Source organism: Balaenoptera physalus, assembly GCF_965194825.1.
Source record: "Balaenoptera physalus genome assembly, chromosome: 4".
NCBI lineage: Eukaryota > Metazoa > Chordata > Mammalia > Artiodactyla > Balaenopteridae > Balaenoptera > Balaenoptera physalus.
Window position 1 is genome coordinate 87335863 of NC_138891.1, and position 18851 is coordinate 87354713.

Here is an 18851-nt window from a genome sequence, read left to right on the forward strand (position 1 = left end):
CAGTCATCTGAAACACACCAAGTGAGACTTTCCTTGATTTGATAAATAATAATATAATCAATAACCATAATATAGTTAACATAGATTGAGCACACACCTCTTGAGAAAATTAACTAAATCTTTGCAAACATTATCTTCTTTGTTCCTCATTGCAAACTTATGGGCCAAGTATTATCTTTAACTCCTTTTACTTGTAAGGAAAAAGATGTATAAAGATCAGTGAGTTGCTTGAGGTCACAGAGCTAGTAAATAGAAGAGACAGAGCCAATCCAAGGCTCTTGCATACCAACCTGGCGTTCTCTTCTTCTGTGGGATCGAGCAGGACCTAGGACACCAGTATGAAAAGAAAGGACTGAGTACAGAGTCCATCTGTGCCTTTATTTTATTTATTTACTTATTTTTAAATTTATTTTGGCTGTGCCAGGTCTTAGTTGCGGCACGCGGGATCTTTAGTTGTGGCATGCGGTATCTTTTTTTTTTTTAGTTGCAGCATGCGGACTTCCTAGTTGTGACATGTGGACTCTTAGTTGTGGCATGCATGCAGGATCTAGTTCCCTGACCAGGAATCGAACCCGGGCCCCCTGCGTTGGGAGCATGGAGTCTTACCCACTGGACCACCAGGGAAGTCCTCATCTGTGCCTTTAAAAAGCTTTGCTTTATGAGTTTTCCAGAAAGCTGCCTGTTCCTCTCTTTTGAGCCCCTAAGGACAATGGCAAAAGGCCTCTTTCTTGTGCAGAATGTGGAAAGCAAAACCTGAAGGGTCTTCTCTGCCCCTTGGGTGAACTAAAGCAGAAAATGCTGAAGAAGCCATTGAAAGAGCATTCTCGCATTTCCTGTTCTCCACTCAGGCGTCCACGCATGTTCTCCGAGTGGCTCTTATGTGAAGATACGGTTCTGGACACCGGAAGTATAGGAGTGGACAAGAGAGAGAAGGTTCATATTTGAGGTAGAGGAAACAGCAAATACGGACAAAACCCCTGAGCTGAAACCCAGCAGACGCCGGCCAGCAGCCAAGCTCCGTGTGGTTCAACCCTGGTGAAGCTGTGTGAAGTCACTGTAGGAGAAGGCGCTGGCAGGAGGAGGAGTTTGGGGCAGCCTGGGAGGGTGAGCAGCAGGGCAGAAGTCTACCGGGTTTACATTTTATTGCATCCAAACATGCTTCTCCTGATCTGCTTTCCTGTCTGTTTCTGCGCATTCACGCCCACGTGTTGACCTCAGTGCAGATGGAGATCCTGTATCTACAAGCGGAGGAGGTCTGGCTTGGTATTACTGCCTGCCAGGAAAGCTTATTATGTTCAAAAGTGAGGCAAGGGGAGGGAGGGACAATTGAGCTCTGTTTCCTGAGTCACAGAACAGGCACCAGGCTCTGCTGAAAAGGCACAAATCACAGCCTTGTTTTCCAACCAGGCACTGCCCACCAAAACTTCTTCAGGGCGAAGAGTTCTGGAAGGAACCAGTCAGATTCATTTTTACCATATCAAGTATGTGTGTGTGTTTTGGAAGTGGGAGCCATTTGGAGAGGGTTTTTTTAGCTGCCCCTTGCATAGTTTTCCAGTGAAGGGGTTTTGGCATCTACCTTCCTAGGGATCCCTAATACATTCTCTCTGCTCCACTGAGAATGAAATTCTATGGTCCTCTGAACACTGTTGCTTCTCTCTCCTGCTCAGGCTCCTTCTATTCTGGCTCTCTTTCAAATTCCTTATTTTCAGCCTCAGAGTCACTTTTATCAAAAAGATTTTTTGGATCCATCCCAGAGTGACATTAGTTGGCATTTTTTAAAATCTCATAGAAGCTTTTGTGTGTAGGAAACAATACTTACAGTAGCCTGTGTTCTCAGCGATGTTGCATCTTCTACAGTTATAAATTGAAAACCCTGCTCTTCTTAAACTGTTAAACACAATTGCAAAAAACATTTCATATAATGGATTTCCTCAAGAATTGCAAGCCACTAAGAAAGCAGACATGCAAACCCCATAAACAAAACCTTCCTAAACACATAAACAACTATAATAAAGCTAATAATAACAAAAACTTATACAGATGATCCTTGTACAACACGGGTTTGAACTGCATGAGTCTACTTATATGCGGATTCTTTTTCCAGTAAATACACGCTACAGTACTACATGGCTGGTTGAACCCATGGATGCAGAACTGTGGATAAAGAGAGGTAGGGGAGGCGGGCAGCTCCCCTAATCCCCTTGTTGTTCAGTGGTCAACTGTACCTTTACATGATTCTCATAAGCATTCCAACATCTTAAAGCCTAAACTCATAAATTTAGTAAATCAGATTATCTTAAGTATTGAAAATTGACTACAAACATAAATGGGTAAAATCCCCTAAGTGTTTCAGTAAAAATCATTTGTCTACTATGTTAGTTTCTCCTAAGTATCTTTAATATAAAGCATATACAAAGCAGTAAAATGATTTTTTTTAACTTGATATATTTGCATTAAAATACATTTTTGCAGAAAACATCATATTTAGTTTTTCATCATCTATGTATTTATTTTTTGTACAGTCTTAGGTCTGCAAAGTCATTTATTTAACTAAGTAGAACAGAATCATGATTTCAGGCCCACCATAGTAGCTGAAATTATTTACTCAGAGTCCTCGGTCAGAGGTTTGATACCAATGCTATGGATTGGGGGTTATTGGTCATTGGTCAAGGAATTAAAACTTGGAAGATGTAAACCAGCACAAAACACATCCCAAGAAGATTCAGCTCAGGTTTACAGGGTAAGTCTCTTCAAGGGTTCTGCTATGTCAGTGGAGAACCCACTAGTATATCAATTTAGTGTATCATGTAAGTCCTGGTCCTCTTTTCAGTGTCACCTTTACCCAAATTTTATCATATTTACTTACAACATTTTATTACATGATTTAGATGAGTACTGTAACACATAACCAGATTTCAATCTCTTTGCTTTCTGATGGGAATAAATACAGTTGTGCAATATTGTATATTTTATTGCTTTAACAACCACCACTATTTAAGTTGGGCAAAGCAAGAAATGAGGACATAAATGGAGTAAAGTTCAATGAAACTATGCATATTAGCTTCCTACAACTACTGTAATAAAGTACCACAAACTGAATTGTTTATTTTCTCACAGTTCTGGAGGTTAGAAGTCCAAAATCAAGGTGTCAACAAGGCCATGCTCTCTCTGACACCTGTAGGGAAGAATTCTTTCTTGCCTCTTCTCTTCCTAGCTTCTGATGACTTGCTAGTAATCTTTGGCATTCCATGACTTACAGATGCATTACTCTAATCCTTTGTCTTCATGTGGAGTTCTCCCTGTGTCTCTCTTTCTTCACATGGTATTCTTTTTATAAGGATATTAATCATATTAAATTAGAGGCCCACACTACTTCAGCATGACCCCATCTTAACTTAACTAGTTGTATCTTCAGTGACTCTATTTCTATCTAAATTCACATTCTGAAGAACCAGGGGTTAGGACTTCAACATATCTTTTTTTTCTTTTTGGAAGACACAATTCAATCTATAACACCATGTAGAATCAATGGATTGTAGATCCTGGTCATGTGAAGCAGAGTTTATCAATCTTGGCACTATTGACAGTTTGGACTGGATAATCCTTTGCTGTGGAGGGCTGTCATGTGCATTGTCTGATGTTTAGCAGATGACCTCTACCTGGTGGATTCCAGAAGCACCCTCTTAGTTGTGACAACCATAAATGTTTCCAGACATTTCCAATGTCTCCTGGGGGTTGGAGGTTAGAGGTCAAAATTGCTCTCATTTGAGAACCACAGATAAAGGATAGCTGGAGTTGGAGTACTTGAGGATAAAAACAGGAAAAATAGGAGGTTGTCTTATGGCGGTGGGAAGTGTGAAATGTGAAAAGGAGGTCATGAAGGGTAGCAGTTTTGTAATAACAGAGATTAGGATATGATCATAGGAGTGAATGCCTGAAGAAGGATGAGAACTAGATTAGTATAGGGGAAGAGGCCAGGGAATGAAAGAATCATCTACGTACATATTGATATAATCAATAATTATGACAGAAGTAGTTTTGGAGCCAGTGACAGACAGGAATTAAAATCTTCAAGGAATGAGGGGTAGTGACCTGGGAAAGGTAATAACTGTAAGAAGGAGGAGAGCTTAGTAAATTATCTGCTGATTTGAGACCTAACGAAGGGGCTTTTCATGGAATCAGAAAGGAAAATGACCTAGAAGTGGCAACAAGGAGCAAAAAAGATACCTCCCCACACCATAGCCCAGTCCAGTGGTACAAGGAAAGCAAAACCAAGGCAGAGGACTTCAGGGGAGCACTGTTCTCAAAAGGGCACCAGGTTCAGTTAGTGCAGGAGACAAAAAGGAAACCTGTAGAAAAAGTTTGAAGATGTAGGGGAGTTTGCTGATGACTGGTCATATGTTCCAGGGAACAGAGTTGAAGGATTTTAGGAGTTGGGGATTGGTGGGAGGCATGGTCAGGAAAGGGAATTCACAGCACCTTATAAAGATTTGTGTCTGAAGGAATGAGCACTTTTCTAGGAATTAATGTTGGGCTTCTAAGTCTCTCTCATGGCTTAGGTACCAGAAAAATAACTTTCAGTATCTTAGAAAGAAATAATGGTTTTAGAATGGCATGAAGCCTTTGAGTAAATATAGAATGAAACACTCACCCCCCTCAAAAAATACCTGTTATATTTTGCATTATCTTCTATAAATTTATTCTATAATTTCTTTATGGCAATGGCAACTCCAAAGGAATTACCAGAATAGTTCTGTCAAAGTGGCTCAAAAAGGGACCAGGAGGGGAGCAAAAACATGAAGTAGAAGAAGTTTGCTTTTTGTGACCAACCCTTCACCCCCAAAACCTCAAAAAGACCCTAGATATTCTTATGCTATATGTTGGACTCTGGGCCATCAGCGGAGAACTCAACTCAGACCCTAACTTCTCCAAGCCTTCAGGCTTCCATGCCCCAAATATATCTGCCCATAGTCTGTGTCACATCACCTTCAGGTAGTGGCTCTTAACTTTTTAGAGGATCACAAACCCATTTGGGATTCTAATGAAAGCTATGGAACTTTTTCTCAGATGTCAGCATTCAATCACATGTTTGAAAGGTATTTACAGAAAACTCAATCTGTGCAAAGCACTATGGTCAGGGCTAGAGACACAATATTACACAATACAGATACCCTTTTCTTGCACTCACAGAGCTTATGTTCTAGAAGGGTGGTCAGACATTAAATAGCAGTTTATACAATTAATTATTCACTTTGGTTGAAATACTGGTTCAAGGAGAGGATATATGGGGCACAGTGAAGAGGTGTGAATATCTGAACTAGTTTGGAGGGGGCAGTTCTGGAAGGTTTTTTTAAGGAAATTTTATCAGCCAATAGCTGAAGATTCAGTAGAATTTAGCCAGTCAATTGGAGTGATGATGTTAAGGTGGGGAAAACTCATTGAAGAGCAGATTGAAGAGCATGTATCAAGGCCCTGAGACAAAAGGGAAAAAAATGAAAGATGAAAGAGTGTAATGATGATCCTGAGTCTTCTCCTCACCCTTTATCTTCTCCTTTGCTCAATCGGTTTGAAGTTCCTTTTACTAAAAAATAGATTGGGAATACCTGGCAGAGCATCATATCTGTGCAACCATCTTCCTGAAGTTGATTTCATCTGATGCTTTCTACACTTGGAGAGGCACAGACTTTCTTACAGGCAAACATGCCTTCTTTATATTATTATGACCTCCTTCTTTGGGTCACTAGCCTGCCTGAAGACACAAAACACATAATTACAGTTAGGCTTAAAGTCAACTAAATAATTTTCCCTGTGACCAGCCCTTCTATTGTCACACTCCTTGAATCTGCTTCAATTAATAGAATGTGGTGGAAACGACATGTGCCAGTTCCAAGCCTAGGCCTGTGTACTTCCGTTTGCTTTCTCTTGTACCTTCTCTAATTGCTACAGGAACATGCCCAAGATAGCCTGCTGGAGGATGAGAGACATATGGAGTAGAACCAAGGTTTCCTGGGTGACTGTCAACTGACTCTCATACATGTGAGCAAGCCTAGCCAAGAACTGTAAAGCTGTCCAGCCAACCATGATGAATCCATGAGCAATACAAAATGGTCATACACCCTGATATTTGATGGTGGTTTGCAACATAATCATGGCATTAGATATCTGTCACAGTCAACTTGGCCAAAGAGAGTCGGGCAAAATGGTATGATAAGTGCTGATCCTGTTATAGATCTTAGGTTACATTCTAAGAGCCACAGAAAGCCATTGGAATATGTAAATCAGAGGGATGTCATAATCAGAATCTAGAAAGACTCCTTGGGTACATTTGTAGGGAATGGATTGGCAATATTTCAGACAAGTGATGATAATGTCTAGAATAAAGGTAGTAGTGGTGGAGATGCAGAGATGTATATTTTATTTTTAGGATGTAACAGTAATAGGACTTTGAGTAATTGGATATGGGAACAGATGAAGAGAGAAGTGTCAAGCATGCCTGCCAGATTCTGGTTGATATGCCTGGAAGGATGATGCTATCTATTGTGATAGGAAAAACTAGAGGAGGTTGAGGTAGGTCTGGGAAAGACCAGAAGTCAGTTGTGGACCCGTTCAATTTGAGTCTCCTGTAAGGTAGAGATGTTGGTAAGCAGTTGCATACATTTATCTGAAGCTCAGAGGAGAGGTCTGGGTTAAAAGTAGTAATTTTGGAGTTGTTAGTGTATTGATCATAGTTGAAGCCACGAACATGGATGAGGTCATACAGGGAAAGAGTACAGAGTGAGAAAATGACAGATTCTATATCCAAGCTTTCAAGAACTGCAAAATTAAAAGGTTACGTACAGGAGGATGGGCTGGAAAGATAAAGAGGAAAATCAAGAGCACATAATATCACAGATGATAATGGAAGAGAGAGTTTAAAGAAAGAGAGTCTAATGTGAGATACTGTGAGAAGCGGTAAGAAATATTCCTTGAATGTAGTGATATGGAGGTCACCAGAATCCTTCCAAAAAGCAAAACTTTGCTAACAATTTCAAGAGGGTGGTAGAGGTATCCCATCACATACCCCTGAAACCCAGGTTAAAAACTCCTACCTGTGTCTTCCTAAAAGCCATCTAATCAGATAACCTAATTGGATTCAAAGTATTAATTCTTTACTATCTCAAAGACAGGGGAAAAGTTTTAGTTGACTTTAAGGCCAACTGCAATTATGTGAGTTTTGTGTCTTCAGGTAGGCTAGTGGCCCAAAGAAAGAGGTCATAATAATATAAAGAAGGCATATTTGCTTGTAAGAAGGTCTGTGCCTCTCCAAGTGTAGAAAGCATCAGGTGAATCAACTTCAGGGAGATGGTTGCACAGATATGATGCTCTGCCAGGTATTCCCAATCTATTTTCCAAGCACGGTCAACATTGGCTTCCTCCTGCCCTGGAAACAAATCTTCCTGTTTGGACTTAACTGTATTATTCTTAACCCAAACAGAGATAATGGATGATGATCTGAATAAAACTTGGGTATTCCTGAGAAGTGATTCCAGAAAACTATAGTCAGAAGTATGGAAATCTGACTCCCAATTCCATGCAATGGACTCTTTCCCTCCTGACCCTTCAACTGCTGAACTATCACTCCAGTTGCCAGAGGCCAGGAATTTTATAATTCTGTCCCTCACACTCTTGAGCAATTCTAATAATTAGAAAGTTCATCCTTTCACTTTCTCCCAGTTGGTTCTAGTTCTGTTCTCTGGATCTTTGTATTATTTTCCTGGGGCTGTTATAACAAATTACAATAAATTTTGTAGCTTAAAACCACATAAGTTGATTCTCTCACAGTTCTGGAGGCTAGAAGTCCAAAATCAAGGTTGCCCACAGAGCTACACTTCCTCCAAAGGCTTTGTGGGCAGTCTGTTATTTGCCTATTCTAGCTTTTGGTGGCTCCAGGCATTCCTTGGCTTATTGTCACATTACTCTGATCTCTGCTTCCATGGTCACACTGCCTTCTCCTCTCCTCTATATGTGTCTTATGAAGACACTCTTCATTAGATTTAGGGCATGCTGAGATAATCCAGGATGATCTCATCTCAAGGTCCTTATCTTAAATTATGCCTGCACAGACCTATTTTCAAATAATATCACATTCTTAGGTTCTAGGGACTAAGATGTGGACCTCATTTTCTTACAGAAGAGTGAAGTAGACTGTTTCACAGCACCAAAGGCTGGATTTTAAGTATTAATTCCTGGAGAAATTCTCCAAGTTTTGATTAAAACCACTTCAAAAATTTATATCATCACATTTTTTTCATCTAATTATGTCATTTTGCCAGTTTATAACTGGAAAAATTACCTAGCCTTCCTAAGCCTCCAGGATTTTTGTTGTAGCTGTAATTGTTGTTTTTGTTGTTGTTGTTGTCAAATAGGATAATGATACCCTTTCATAGGGTTGTTGTGAATATTAAATGACATAATATATGAAGAGCAATCAGCACTATGCCTGCCAAAATATCACACTGCTCAATAAATGTTAGTTGTTATTATTATTCTTTTATAGTACTTTGAAGTTTTTAATGTGTAACCAGTGATTCATCTGATTTAATACTTATAATCCCACAGTTAAGTAGGTATTATGTCAGGAGACCTAGACTCGGCAAGATATTACCCTAATATTAGTTTAAAGATAATTTTTATTTGTCCCTTCTCTTCTCCAAAGTGACTTCAAGCAGTTTCAAAATATATATGTGTATATATATAAATATATACTTAAAAAGCAGTAAATTTGGAAAATCAACCAAGTGAAAGGTAAGTATTCATATCAACCATAATGGTAGATTCAATTCCATCAATTGAGTGTCATATTTGTCTCTTACAAGAATGTTAGCAGTGGCTCTGGCTCTTCTGGATGGTGGAATAATGGGTTAATTTTTTTATGTCTCTCCTTCCCCTGTTCTTACTCTCCCGTACTTTATAATTTTTCTATAATGAACATGTATTTATTTATTATTTTCGTAATCAGAAAGAAGCTTCTTAACTGAATGTTAAGAATGTTAATGTCAAGGGAAGAGGGGAAAAAGTCAGTCACTTATATAGTAAAATCAGAAAGGAGGGAGTGTGTCAATTCCTTCAGGAAAATAAGTTTTTCTAGTATTGTTTTTACTTGGAATACTAATCAGTATAATGTACTTTGAACTCAGCATAATTTCTCAGCAAATACATTGACAATGCCCACGGATGCTTCTTGCAGCATTGATCAAAAAGAGCAGGAGGTGTACGTGATTCTGTAATGGACTAAGATTATGTGGTCCTTAGACAATTACTCCTAAAGATCACTGTGAAGTGAGCCCAAGAGTGAGTAGAAAGGCATCACTCCTGGATCTGGTTCATCAGCACTGAGTTTGAAAATGTGCCCAGAGCTGGCTATAACAGCTTGGCGTATCTGGGGATGATAAATATGTGTTTAAAGTTTTGCAATAATATTGTGTATAGTATAACTCCAGAAATGATGAAATACCTGGTCTAGATGGGTGGCCCTTAGCCTGTAGCCACTTTAAACTAAGAGCAGGAACACTCTAGTCATTGAGGAAGACAGTGACACTACCAGAAGGTGTGAAGTAAGTATCACTCCAACTGTATCATCTGCAACAGTGCACCCTTTGATAAAGCACTGGAGGTCAAGAGAGTCATCGCGACTGGTCAAAGAAACTATTGCAAAGCTCTCTGCCACGTATCCTGATCATGCTGATTTTCTTTTGAATCCAAAAGTAAATCCTGCCTGATTACCCAAATTGTCAGTGCCTGATCTTCCTGTCAACTCTTTCCTATTATGATCTTTGTCAAGAGAGTGACTGTAAAATCATTTTAACACCTGAGCTCTGATGGAAGATTGAGAGCAGAGAATTTGGGATTATATTTCCATTGATAAAGATCTAGAGTAATGGAATTCAAGGTTGTTGACTGAAGAAAGATTTTATTTGGAAGCCAGATGAAAATGCGGCAGAGATGAGTAGACTGCGAAAATAGAGGTGATAATCGTATTCTTGCTCAGAGGAAAGTCTTCGCTCGAGTAGCCCATTAGTAGCAAAGTTGGAACACAGTTCTTTTTTTTAAAATTTGATTTATGAGATTTTCAAATATATACAAAAGTAGAGAGTAGAGTATAAAGAACCTCAATTTCCACAGTGATCAACATATGGCCAATCTTATTCTCTATCATCCATATCCAAGATATCATATCATTACACATGTAATGATGTGGAATCAAAGTATAAATTGAATTATAATAAATACATTTGTAAATTTTATTTCCCATTCATGACAGTACTTCATGTAATTTCACCAGTTGTTTTTAAATACATGCATGTAGGTTTATTTTGTCTGTCCTTAAGTTTTAAATTTCTCCAGGAAAAGAATTTTTTTCCATGCCTCCCTCTGTAACTATCTCTCAGGACCAAGGACAGTTGGGTGGTTGAAACAGTGCTTCATAAATGCTACCCACTGCAAGATACATGCTGCTGTTCTGATCACCGTAAACACAGCTAACAGAATATTGATAAAATAGCAAAGATAAATGCAGTGTTGCTCTCTAACAGCTATATGATTAGAAAATTATTATATATTTAATTCGTATAAAAGCCAATTATCACAAACTTCATCTAATGACATCATCACCTCTATTCCATCTCTTTGTTCAAGAAACCAAGTCAAACACGAACCCCAAACCTGTGAAATCACATTTTTTCTTTCTCTTCATCTTTTCACCATTTTTGTAATGTTCCCTTTAATATGTTTTGCTTTTGAAACCTGATGAGTGGAAATTCATTCAAGTCTGACTTTATAAGTGTTAGCTTTGTAAGTGATTCTTGGGGCTTTTTAAATTTTTGTTTTTAATCTGATATATCTGGAAACTTTCTCCTCCCTAACCAAGAATGTGCTTGCTGTCTCTCTCTCTCTCTCTCTCTCTCTCTCTCTCTCGCATCAAGATCCACCCCGCCCCTCAAAATTACCTTTGCTGAAAACAATCAAAACTATTCCAGTCAAGGGAAAGAATTTTCCAGAATTTAAGCATCAAGTCAAAACTACATATTATCTATCAAACCAGATGTTTACCTGTTCACTGCCAAAGAAGCTGGAGGTACATCAAAAACCAGTGACGGGAACAGCTTTGAACCTCATGCAGAAGCAGGCAGTTCAGGAAAGTTTGGGGTTCCAGTAAGCCCTGTGGGCCTGCAGATATATTTAAACTTAGGAAATGGTTTTTCTTGGCTAACCAGATTATGGCAGGCCGTGTAAGAGTCTTTTATCTGTAACTACATGGGGAGTTTCTGCTGCCTGGTCTTTTCCTGTGTCCTGGTAAAGTCTTGCATGATTTTAGTGAGTCACTTGGCATTCTGAAGCCTGTTTCCTTATCTCTGAAATCTCTTCATTCTGACTTTCTATGATTCTAACTCAGTCTCTTTCAATGCCTCTTGGCATGCAACAGGAAGTATCAGCTTACCCAGGGGCATAAGTGTCAGTCAATTCCTGAGGTGTCAGGAATTGTTGCTGATCTTTATTTACATAAGTTGGTGGCTTCTGATGACACTTTGAGGGTAGGACCTAGTCAAATCAAATACAACTTGGTAGGCCTAGAGTTCCCTCAAAGAATACAGTCTCTCTTTCCAAGGGATTTTTAAATTAAAGTTAGCTCTAAGACAAGGTGGAGAAAAGCATCTCCTTTCCCCAAGTGGTTCCAACCAAGCATGGGCAGCTGCAGAACTAGCTTGGTCTCTCTGAAACTCAATGGGACAAGTGAAAAAGGGGAATAAAATTCTAAGCTATCTTTGAGCTATATTTCACAAACACTGGCCTAGGCCAGAGCTACCTACCCCTGAAGGTATCAGTGTGCTTCCATCCAACTGGTCACTGTTGCTGAAATTTTAGTGCTTCCTCATGTTTCTTAACTAAGAACCACCGGGTTTACTAATCAATACATTACATAAGAGCATTTAATTAACGACATCATCTGACTTATTTTTACATGAGATATTTACAATATTGTCTTTGATTTATAAGAAGGGAAACCAGTGTGTGTACAAGTTAAGGGAATTATATACAAAGTTAAACAGCAATGACAGATCCAGAATCATGTGGTATTTGAAATGCATCATCCGAGCAGCTGGTCTTCAGTGTCTTTTGCTGTTGGACTAGAAAGTGAAAGCTACTTCCAGAAAAACACAACTCTCCTTTTGAGTTCTAACTCTTTGAATTGAGTGCTCCACTCTCTAGGCTAATATGATTTAGGTGAAAAGTACCTAAGTATCTGTTGAATTCTCTGGAACCTTTCAAATTCTGGTAAGGTCCTTCTATCATGACATATTATCAAATCTGGTAAAGCAACATAATTCTAGGGAGAGCTTTCAGCGGTATCAATTTTTGCATCCTCTTTAAGTGTTTGGAGAGCTCTCTGCCATCTCTTATGGCAGGGGGTGGCTGTTAATACTCTGGAGCAAGGTGGCAAAACTGTATTCAGAAGCTGATGCTCAATAGAAAGGACTTTAACTTTTGTGGGATTTTTTTTGGTTTTGGTTTTGTTTTTATAGGGTGCCGGCATGGTCGGGTTCTGGGAGGGCTCTCTTCCTGGTTTGCAGACAGCACCTTCTTGCTAACCAGGTTCGCTTTGCCCAACACTTAGCAAGCCAAATTGCTGAGACACCAACTTTTGTGTGTTTTATTCCTTTGGTCCTATCCTCAGCACAAGGAAAGGCCAAATCATCCTGGATGATGTAGTAGGGTCCCTGCTTCTGTTGAAGCAAAGACCAGTAGGTTTTCTCTCTGTTCAGCCAGAAGGCAGCTCCCACTGCCAGCACGCCTATCTCCACCTCAGCCCCACATCCACTTCTGGACAAGGGTGGGGCTGACTGTGAGAAGGAACTGGGAAGGACATGAGGCCTGTGTTGTTTCAGTGGGGGTTTTGAGGTCACAGGGCAGACACGCCTCAGCACATAAACTTGCACATGTTGGGAGCTACACCCCTTCATACTTGAACCGTTACAGAAGACAGACTTGGTGCACACCCAATTTAAAATTGAGGACATGTAAATTCAGAGAGATTAAGTGACTGGTCCAAGATGAACACATTACTAAATATCGGGGATGGAACTTAAACACCATTCTTTTGGTTCTAAATCCATTATGCTTGTCTCTATGCCTCATGACCAACAATTTCTAAAAGTCCTTTTCTACTCTCTAGTTCAATCATACTCTCCCACAGGGCAGGAGAGATGCTCCAGTACAAAACTGTTTGAACTACTACTCCCTCCCATAATGTATTGGCATAAAATTGATTTGTTCAAGAAATATTGCTTGACTGCTTATACTAGGTGCTAGGGAAAAGCAAGCAAGCAAGCCAACAGATTAAAAAACCTCTGCCCTTATGAAGCTTACAATCTATTGGAAAGAGACAGATAATAAAATAAACAAGTAAAGCATGTAGCATGCTAGATGGTGATGGATGCAAGGGAGAAAAATGAAGCAGGAGAGGGAGACAGAAAGGGTTTGTTGGGGAAAAGGCTTATGTGGCCACCTTTGGGAAGAACATTCCAGGCAGAGAGAAAAGTAAGTGCCAAGGTCCTGTGGTGGAAACCTGTCTGAATGTTAGTGAAACAGCAAGGAGGCTAGTGTGGCTGGCAGAGCATGAACAGGAGAAAGAGCAGCAGGAAGTGATTTCAGAGAGTATCAGGGAGCCCAATCATGTGGAGCCATATAGCCCATGTAAAGACCTTGGCTTCTCCTCTAAATAAGATGGGAAGCACTTGGAGATTTTGTGCAAAAGAATGACACGATTTGTCTTGACCTGTATTTTAAAACAGATGCGAGAATAGACTAAAAAGGGGAGAAAGCAGAAGCAGGGAGATTAATTAGAAAACTGTGTCAACAATCTAGGAGAAAGATAATGATGGTTTGGGCCAGGTGGTAAGATTGGGGGTAAGAGTTGGATTCTAAATATATTGATAGAGCAAATAGGATATACTGACAAGTAGGATTTGGGATGAATGACAGTAAGAGTGGAGGGAACAGAGAGAGCACTGGGCAGGAAGTCTGGGATTCTGAGTTAGAGTTTTGGTCCCATGTCATGTTTTCAGTGTTACCCAAAGAAAGTCACTGAAAAGCTTAAGGCTTCATTTTTCACACCTATAAAGATGGGCTTAAAAACCTTCCCGACCTCACAAGGCTCAAATGAATATTATGTCTATGCAAAAGTTGGCTTGCTTACAATTGAATCACAGCTCTCTGTGACCCTGTCCAAGGTTATTAGCCTAAGTGACTGTGGTAGGGAGACTGAAGTCCTATCTGGAACATTTTGAGAGCAAATATAAAAAACAAAAACATTACAGTTGTGAAGAATTACTTTAGGAAACTTTAGTTTTAGAAAGTTAAACCTCTTTCTTGACGAGCTAAATAAACATAGAAGAAAGTTGGTCCAAGAAAACTATTTTAACCAAAGCCTCATAATCCCTAGTCATACTATGGGATTTTATACTCTTTGAACTTGTATTTATGAAATGTTACCTAGTTGGTGGTTAATAAATTCCAACTGCTCCCCCCAAATCTTCACCTTCAGTTTTACTTCTATTTAAGCACAAAAAACTTCTTCTGGTTTCCCTTGTCTCTGAGTTCATTTACCACCACCCTGGAAAGTCTCTAAATTTTTACTGCCAAGAAAACTTTGTGATTGAGTTATTCGAAGTGACTCGAATGTTTACAACTTTCCCAACCTTGCTGAAGCATACAAAGCCCAAACTGTCTCTTTCCAATTCATAGATTTGGAAGAAACTCCCCTAATTGAAAGGTTCAGGATGAGTAAGGGGCAGTTGGTGAGCCCCTCCCAGGGGTGAGAGGGCAGGAGTCGCAGGGCAAGACTGGTGCTACCCAGGGATCTGCCTTGTCAGACAGAGCCATGTGCTCTGAGTCACACCTTCCACATCCTCTCTTTGCTCTCTATGACCCTCTCAAGTCTTTCCCATCAAAACTTACCTATTCTAAGTCCAAGTCTCTCAATACCCTGCAAGGTAACTGATAAGCCATTTAATAAGGCAATTTAAGTTGAATTCCTAGTGAGGAAGAAGGAGTAGACCTAGGCCTCTCTGCACTTTAAGGGGAACTCCCAGAAAGATAATGGCCTAACTAAAATTATGGTGGAATGGTGGAATGCTTAGGCACTGTGAAGATAGCTGTTTCGTAAAGGAGAGCCTTTGGGAGAGACTCATGAAATCTCATAAAATGGTCTCCTTCTTTGCCTATACGTTAAGTGAGCAGTCCTCAAAATTGTCCTTGAGACCGTTTCCGGGGTTCCACGAAGTCAAAACTACTGTCATAATCACATCAATTCCTTATTTTCACTCTCTCACAAGTGTGCTGCGGAGCTTTCCAGAATCTACCTGATGTGTGATGTTGCTATCACTCTGATGACTAATGAAATGCATGCTTGTAGATTTTTGTTTTTAAAGTTTATCAGTTTTAATCTCAAATATGGTAAATATCAACAGACATAATTCGCTTTACAAGAAAGCTCTTTGGGGTCCTCAATAATGTTTTTACGTGTGTAAAGGGGTCCTGAGACCTTTAAATGTTTGAGAACTGCTGCTTTAAGTTACCCTGTCTGATCTGGCAGCTGAGATACCAGAAAAAACAGCAAAACCAGAAGCAGGATGATAATTCCTACTAAATTCAAAACTGTGTGAGCTAATCCATTTGCAGAGGTTGGTATCTAAAAGCAAAATCAGATTGGCATCTATATACTAATATGTATAAAATAGATAACTAATAAGAGCCTGCTGTATAAAAATAAATAAATTAAATTAAATTAAAAAGAAATTCCCAAACAAAGAAACAAAAAAGCAAAATCAAAACAGCACATATAAGGAAGTACTCCAAAATTGACCGGGTCATATCAAAAGGACACAGGCACCAAAATGAAGCAGCTTTCACTGGTCAGATCAAGAACATCTGATCTGTAACGCTGTGACAAATCAGAAATGCCAACAGCATCTTTTAGGGGGTAAGATATAGAGGGGAGGATTTCACACACAGAGGAAAAATATACAGATTATCATTAATGCCCACATTTTCCACATTCCCTACGAGAATATCATGAACCAAATATTTAGAGCTGACACTTTTAATTATTCAGTATATTAATACAAATATACGAAATAATACAGAATTAAATAACATACGAAAACCTTACTAAATATATAAATATTCAATTCAACAGTGAAAACAACTTAAGTTTTAGTTTTTAGTTCCTAGGTCACTGGATAGAGACAAGAAAGCAAAAGATACTGAAAAAGTCACCAACTTGGTCCTATGATTATTTAAAAGTTCAAAATTGTTCCACTAGTTAGAACCATATGTTTACAACAAAGGGATTTGTACACCCATACATGCTTTCTCTGCTATTGTGAGAAGTTAACTCATGAGAAAAGAAGCTGCGAGAGACAAAGCATTTGAATTAGCTGAATGCTATTCAGGAAACTTTCTAAATGCTGTATTTTCTAAATATGTCTTCATTATACTAGGCTGAATTTAGAATGACTAAAATAGGGCTGGGTCATATTATGAAACAAATGGATGAGATATGCATGCCTTTTTAAAAATGCGAGCTGCTAAGACTAATAATATTTAGTCTGCTATAAAAACAGATAAGTAAAGTTAAGGTTGTCAATGTTACTTCACAATAAATTCAGTTCCACTTCCACTGTGGTAAATATCACAGAAGTACATGAAGAATAGCAGTGAAACTGAGGGTTCTAGAAAGACCAGTTATTAGCAAAACAGTAAGCAGGCGGTGGACTAGATACCAAGTGATGAGGAAATAGACTTACGGACCAAAGAAGAAGGGAAGAAGAGGTGGAATAGCCACAGAAAGGCAAAAGGTAGTCTCAGAAAAGTTCTTTGGTCCCTACCTTCCTGTATTCTTCTCTCTCTTTTTCATTTCTTTTCTCTTTGTTTATTCCATTTTTTTTTCCTGGAATTACAACCAGTTTTAGAGCAGAATGGCAAATTATTTGGTCCAAATCCTTAATTTTCTGTATGCAAACGTGGAAGCTCATTGAGATAGTGATTAACATAGAGTTGCCACCAGTCGGAGTCAAAGTCAGCCTCTGAGCGGTGGCTCCTGATTCTAAGTCCAGTACCCTTTCAACAGCACAACACTGCATTGTTTTACAAAATCAAGTCCTACAACAGACCTGAGAGGTAAAATGACTTCCTCTTGGAACTCACAGAAGCATTGGGTAGCCTAGATGGCAGTAGAAAATCTTGAAATTCTTAGGCCTTTGACTCCAACTTCTTTTGCTCTTTTAGGTTTCTTGGAGAAACCCTCTTTCTCCTGCTTGCCTCCTGAGTCAGATTCAAGTAGACCAGGGAATAACTTTCAGGGTTCTGTGTGACTCCTCTATGGCTCTGGGTAAAAGAAAGATCAAGATATTAACTTTGAACATTTATAATTTCTATTCTAATAGATCTTAAGAAGATAAATAACAGAAGGATCAATAAACACAGAAGTCTCCTGTGCATATTTCATCAGCCAAGAGAAGAAAGTAGACATTCCTGACCCAACATGATGTGAGGCAACTGTGACTCTCTTTAAAAGGACATGAGTAATTCTAGGAAATAATAGTTTGCTATTCCTAAGTAAGACTGTACTTGCTCAGTAATACACTTAAGACTACAAGTAAAAGAACACGTTCAAGAATTCCAAATGATCTACATATATTTTATTTATAAGACCTTGAGCTTTGTTTCCTGTGGATACTCATTTACTGGAGATCGTGTTGGGAATGGTCACAAAGTAGACAGATAGAGTTCCTTTCAAGGTTATTAGCTTTCTAGCACTTAAACTTGGAGCATGTGGGCCTCTCTACAAGGCATGTAAACAGTGAAGTAAAAGACCTCGGATATCATCTTGGTTCCACATCTCATTCTCCGTGTAATCTTAAGTAATTCTTTACCAGAAACTGCAAAGTTCTGCATGTTTTAACTGTGCCAACATTTCCAATATCAGTGATCTGTTCAGCTGTGAAAGACAGAACAGCTCAGGCAAGAATGCCCAGGCTTACGGGTCTGTTAGCCACCTACTTTGTGATTGGATTTTGTTATGACATTTTGATATGATGGGTGGCATTTGCACCCATTCAAGGGTGAAATTTTGTAGACAAGTAGCCTTGGAATGCACGATTCCTCCCAGCAATTCTAACCTAGTCGGTTCAATAAAGATTGCTTCACACTTTTCTCATATAAAGCACCCTTTCTTCTGCTTGGAACTAGGAGGACACTGGGATAGAGGTGAGGGTTACCACTCATCAAGCCTTCATCTGGGAAGTGTAAGTACAATTATTTACCAGAGCAAAGATTTTCATTTTTTTGGAAACATATATCTTTTGTATTATCCTTCCAACTAATCACCAATTTCCGCATCACAAATTATTTACTGAGCACCTCTGTTATTTGACATAGTACTAAACTTAAAATAGGAGAAAGTCCATCCACCGCACTACAAATAACTCAATTTCATTTCTTTTTATGGCTGAGTAATATTCCATTGTATATATGTGCCACATCTTCTTTATCCATTCATCTGTCGATGGACACTTAGGTTGCTTCCATGTCCCGGCTATTGTAAAAAGAGCTGCAATGAACATTGTGGTACATGACTCTTTTTGAATTATGGTTTTTTCAGAGTATATACTCAGTAGTGGGATTGCTGGGTCATATGGTAGTCCTATTTTTAGTTTTCTAAGGAACCTCCATACTGTTCCCCATAGTGGCTGTATCAATTTACATTCCCACCAACAGTGCAAGAGGGTTCCCTTTTCTCCACACCCTCTCCA

At 39.1% G+C, this 18851-nt stretch overlaps 1 protein-coding gene across 2 annotated transcripts in view; it reads right to left on the reverse strand.

The window, feature by feature from the left end:
* Positions 1-18851, reverse strand: part of CD200 (CD200 molecule) — a 38731-nt gene that overhangs the window by 2969 nt on the left and 16911 nt on the right. Inside the window, exons 6-7 of one of the 2 annotated variants that reach the window (XR_014263043.1) lie at positions 1820-17424; positions 291-325 (exon numbers count right to left, since the gene is read on the reverse strand). The gene's annotated coding sequence lies outside the window, so the exon portion shown is untranslated. Of the gene's footprint in view, positions 1-290; positions 17425-18851 lie in introns of both variants that reach the window. The other variant, XR_014263044.1, reaches the window with a different exon arrangement.